The following is a 6,394-nucleotide window of genomic DNA, read 5'->3' as shown; positions in this document are numbered from 1 at the left end:
TCATCTTTTAATCCCCTCAAAATCTTGAACCAAAATTTTAAAGATTCTTTTCTCTTAAACCTGTACAGGAACAACCACATGTCATGAGATGATAGAAGATATACCCTTTTTCGAGGGTCTGGCTGCTCTATTCTAGGATTTTTCACTAAGTGTGTCATCATCCACCATTACAAGATAAGGTTGCAAGGTTGAAAGAAATGATGCTTGCCTTGACACATTCCTAAAGCCCGGTATATTTCAGCGACGATCATAGGGGTTAAGGTGTGGAATACCTTAGTGGGACCATAATCTATTCTGTAGAAGAGGGTGTGTGTCACCATAACGACTCTTGGGTGAATGGTGTCATTTTCTCCTTGTGGAAATACCATTGTTCCAAGTAAGACCACTGCAAAAGCAAATGCTCTTATCTCCTTCCATTTTGCCTCTGATTCAAATTTATGTTCGAATTTTTCAAAAGCAATATACCTTCTAATCTGGTGATACAACTCACGAAAAGATATGTTTGCCCTGTCACATTCCCCCAACCAGATATCATCATTAATTGCAAATACATCTTTGATCTTTTGACGGTTCCATACGATAGAGACTATAATGTTGTTCTCAGGTGTACTCCTTATTTTTATACATATATCGATGCTCTCATAACAATTCAATACTTCTTCAATAGCAGGCGCCAATTTCACTTTCAAAGGAAACATTATGTTTTTATTATCCCAAAACTTTGTTACTACATGGATCATTTCTGGCCAAGCATCCTTCTCTATAAGCGAAGGTAGGTGCCCGATATGAGTACTAATAATCTCTTTGTATTTTGGATTCATATGGTTCCACCACATTTTCAAGAAATTATCAGGTCTGTTAACCATCTTGAACTTTCTGCAAGGGTATATTTGAGCCATTTTCACACGAAAACAAGCAAAATAAGTCTTCCCCTTACCCCAAAAGATAATGGATTGGTGCAAACAAATATATATTTCTTAAATACATAAGTATGATTTGTATGAAATTGTCCCATGGCCAATAGAAACATGACAGGTTTTCTAATGGGCTCAATACCCCCTCAGATATTGGGTCATCCTAGGTTCATGCGTAGAAAGAGGATTTTGGTTTTGCTCAATCCTATGTGTCTAGAGTGGGTTTGGACCAGGTTCCTAAGAGGACTACTTGGGTTTGGAAATACGAACAACCATCAGATGCCTAACATGCTAATAAACCATCATATTCCCAACATTAAATTTGGAATTGAACAATAGGGGTCGGAACATCCATAAAACCCTAAATAATTTATATATTTAGAGTGAGAAGTATGCCATGAAATGCAACAGTTTAATTTTTGTAAAATTTAATACACATAGGCATATAGACAGTTTAAACACTATAATAGTTAGTTAAAAGAAACTAATTCAAATATTTAGTTAGAACCTAGTTAAAGTTTCCCAACAGAGTCGCCATTTTTGTTTCGCAGAGAAATGACTTTTGAGTTTTTCACGAGTTCAAATTCTTTCAAAAAAGTTTTTAAACTCGAGAATAGAGTCGCCACTTGGTTTATTTAGGAAAGTTGAGAAAACCCTTAGAAATTACTTAAATAATTCAAAACAAAAAAAATCATTTATATTTGAAGATTCTGAGTAAGTAGTTCCTACTAATACTCTTGGAAAGTTGTTACAGCACCGAGAGAATCTGCTAACTTGCGATTATCCGAACTATTTGAAAATGACATTTTTGACTAACATTTTTAAAAAGATTGTTTTATAAAGAAATTGATTAAGGAAAAATTTGCACAAAATCAATTTTGGAAAACTTAGTGGGAAATTTAACTAGTTCTAAGAAAGTTAATATCAAATAGAACATAACGGGAAAAAAGGAGAATTATAAGGCTTAGGGTCGTAAGCCCAAATTCATCAATCCTGTCCTAATCTAATTGGGATTTTGGCTCACCTGCACTTGTCCTAAACTATTCACTTTGGGCTTTCAGCCCACAACTGCTTCACCTGTATTAAATTTACAACTTTGACTTCGAGACCCAAATGAATGAATAAATAAATAAATAAGTAAATAAAAGTAACAATACAAATTTAGCAACTTCATCAATGGGATTTGACCCATTTTCTTCTTCCACAACAATAAACTATTTTATCTAAAATGAACGGTTATAAGGGATGGGCATCATTGGCCAATTATGGAATGCCAAAGGAGAAGAGTCTATTTGGACTCCAAAACAGATTCGCATGCAATAAAAGACAAGAAGGATGTTAATACACATTCTAAAACTGATAATTAGAAAACTAACTGATTGTAATACTTATTAAAACATGTTTATGTACACTGAATAAAAGGAAGTAGATTTATATAGTTTGACAAAAGAAGCACGTATAACAAGTGGGGTATTTTAGACTAGTGCAAAATTTCACTGATTTCTAATGAGAGAAAAATAACAAACAAAAGAACGCAAATAAAAAAACAGAGGTGCGAATAAATCAACTTAAGAAGTTTCAATGCAAGTAGGGAGATAAGAGACTTGAGCATAGGGACATCGTAAACAAACCAAATATACCTAACCCAAGATGTTTTAGTAACATAGACTTATTTTCTCCAAATATAAATACAGAGAAAAGGGAAAAGAGGAGGGGTCTTTTAAGGAACAAACTATTATTTCTAACAAAGACTTATCCTATGAAGTGTTAACATACTTTGGGCATGTAGTTTTCAACATTTTCAGGGGGACACAAGCATTGCATGGTCTTTGTGTTAATTTCAACTCTTACCCCTATTTGTTAAGCTCGATAGGTGTATTTTGAAGAACCAAAAGAGACAACAAATTAAGTAACCCACAAGGTATTATAAGCGATCAAAACACTGTACAAAGAAATAACTATGAGAGAAAAAATTGATTCTTAATAACAAATAAGATGACAAGAGAAGAAATTCCAATTCAGACAATCTTCCTTATCGACACTTAGCAAATACAGAAGAAGCATACTATCTTGAGTCACTCATATTCCTACTTTTCTTCTCTTATCTAGTTTAAAGGACTTTGATTCTAAAACACATCGTACAAGGATTCTGAGATTATTAAAACTTAATTGACATGACCTAAGTTCCTTCTTGACATTAAGAGTCAAAGGAAGTTTTAGAAATAGTTTTCATTTGACATAGAGAATAGAGATGGACCTGAGATGAGATAAACATAAAAAAAACACATAACCACAAAAATTAGACCACAAGAAGAAATACAATGATACACGACATCTAATCCACGTCCTTTCTTGATAAAAATAAAAATGAATTTTTGAGAGTCAAGATGGTCTTTGGGTATTTCCAAGATTGATGTTTTACCATGGAGATACACCTACCATTCTTATCGACTTTGTAGGTCAAAGAGAATCGGAGAGGCAGTCCTCATTAAACGAAAATCGTGAACTAAATGCAACAAGTAGCATAGAACTAAAATTATATCTTTTTTTTTCTTTTACTTTAAAGAAAGAAATTTAAACAACACTTATGCAAAGATAATGAATCAATACTAAAATAGGAACATTCGAATGAAAGAAACATCAAACCAGAGCATAATACTTAAGTGCGAAACAATATGCTGAGGATTATCACACAAAAATTAAGATGATGTGGTGGGCTTCAAAAGAAAACTAAAACTAGAATTATGAAGTAAAACCATGAATAAATCTGCTCAAACAAATATCATTTACAAAAAAACAACCTATAGCTTTTAAGGATTTCTACAGCAAATAATTCCCAGCATTCCTACCACTACTAACGATAACAATGGTATGACAAACATACCTAAAAAATTGATGAGAAGAAGAAGAAAATACTTAAACTAAAAGGGATAAAGTATTACCTATTTTGGGACAGCAAAATGGGACTCGATCCTTAGATGGAATCTTGACCATCATCGAAAAGCTTCAATGTGACTTCGAAACTTTGAGTAGTCAACGACTTTTCATGAAAAAAATTTTATTAGAAAAATGAGAATTTTTTGCTCAAAATTTTTCTTTTCCAACCTTCAAGACCTCCCAATTATGCTCGAAAGTGAGCTTTTATAGAAAACAAAATAGGGTAAATTTTTTAAGTTCCACCAATGTGGAAAAAAATTTTCAGGGCGTTTTGAGAATTTTCAGCAATAGGAAAATTCAAATTTTTGGATAAGAATAGGATTGTAACTTTTCCCTTATACTGAATTTTGGATATTTTGAAGAATTCAAATTGGTTCAACCAATAGAGATTGGGGAAAGAAAAAATTCCCCAAGAGCCAATGGAATTCACCCACACTAGTACGAATTCATACGAAATAGCTGTTGGGGAAGCCACCTCGGCACTCTCTAGAAAATTCAAGTATTTTTGAGAGAAAAAAAAATAAAGGCAGGAAAAGGGATTTTCGTACGTTCACTGAGTTGTTACGTATTTGATGTTGTGGAATTAGTTGGTCGATGATTTTGGGCTGGGGAAGGGTTGGAGGTTGAAGCTGTTGGTCGGTGTTTGTTCTGTTGAAGTTGAATTCACAATGGTACGATGGGTTATTTATTTATATATATTGTTGCTAAAGACTGGGGAAGGGAGAAGAGGAATATAGAGTGTGGACCAGGTCGATAAATTGAAGTAGGCTGGGGGCGATGGCTGATTGAACTGCTAGGGGCAGGCCCAAAAGTTTTAAAATGGGAAAGGATTGGGTAAATTAGTTTTAGGCTATTTAACAAATAGCTTGATTGTTAGGGTTTTAGTCAATAGGATTTAAATATTAACCTAATTGAAAATCAATTGGCCAATTGCATTGCAATAGTGGCCAAGTTGATTTCAATTAAGGTCAAATTTAATAAATTGACTAAATTTAATCAAAATTTGAACAAACTAATAACAATTTTAATCTCGAGCTTTTGAATTTAATAAAATCAAATAAATATTTTTTAAATATATTATTTTAAAGAACAAATTAGATTTAAATCAATATTTTATCTATTTAAATTAATTTTTGAGATAATACTTGATTAAAATTTAATTTTCATAAAATAATTATTTAAGTAACGAAATTATACAATCTCATATATGTGGATACGAAAACATATAATTGCTACTTAGAATGAAAAACTACCTCGATAAATATTTTGAAAATTTTTTTATCTAGATAAAGTAAATGTTGTAATTTTATTTAAAATCGAAGACACTCAAAATTAAACTTAGTCGTGGAGGGCAAAAATTAGGTGTCAACACATATGTGATTATTTTATGGTTAGTGTGGCCACACACATTGGGACCTTTCAATTAGGGAAGAGCTGGACCTATATAGCCCGTGGGTGCCGGGATAGAATACAAGGCTTAGCATGCACTTTCAAATCATTAATCTGGAATGATATACATATATACATATATATATATATATGTATATGCATGTATGTATGTATATGCATGTGATCGTGTGCATTAGATTTTGATGAATTTTGAACTGTTGATCATAGCATTATTTTACCCCTTATCCCTAAGTTACATTCTAGTGTTCAACCCACTAAATGTCTTTGGATGCTATATTCCCATGCGATACAGGGTCCGAAGACAATCCTACTTTTCCTACACAGTGTTAGGTGGATCGGTTCGGTTCATCAGTCGTTTGGGTGAAGTGGTAAGCTTTCATTCTCTGAAAGACTTGATCATTCCACCGGTTTCTTTCCATGAATTAGAATTAAATACTTCACATTAACATTATCATTGTCACTGTCATTGTTAGAGTCGGGGCATTTTCCGACGTAGGTTATTTTGATGGTATAGAGGCTTTGTGAATTACAATAGACGGTTTTGGTTATTAACTTTCATAGACTTTTGATTCACTTTTTACTCTATCTTGTTATATGTTCGGAACTCATCCACGGTCATATGTTTGTGTATGTTCTATATGGTTAGGCAAAGGGGGTGGTCCAATCCTCGACGAATTTAGGATGTCCGTCAAAGCCAGGACTTGGTTTGAGTTATGATATTAATATTTTAAAATCTTATGTTCGTGGCCCTTTTCCCTATCCCAACAACCTATATATATGTATATAAATATTGTGCATGAGGTTTTGACTGATTTTTGGCAATGGCATTATTTTATCTCTTTCCCTTGAGTTGCATGTTAGTGCTCACCCCACTGACCATCCTTAGACGCTACATCATTTTATGATGTAGGGTTCAAGGTCTTTTCTATTACTCCTATACAACGTCAGGTAGTGTGGTATGTTGGTTGAGTTATTGTGAAGTGGTGAGCCTCCATCTTTCGGAAAGCCCTGCCATTTCATTAGGTTTCTTTTCATATTTTGAGAAATATAAATACTTTTTGGTCATGGTTGGGGGCATGTCCCGACCTAGTTTGGTATTTCTGATTTTTAAGGCTTTTGTGGATAGTATTGTG

Source organism: Capsicum annuum, chromosome 9 (assembly GCF_002878395.1).
Source record: "Capsicum annuum cultivar UCD-10X-F1 chromosome 9, UCD10Xv1.1, whole genome shotgun sequence".
Classification (NCBI taxonomy): domain Eukaryota; kingdom Viridiplantae; phylum Streptophyta; class Magnoliopsida; order Solanales; family Solanaceae; genus Capsicum; species Capsicum annuum.
The sequence above is the reverse complement of the archived record's forward strand: the minus strand, read 5'-3'. Positions refer to the sequence as shown.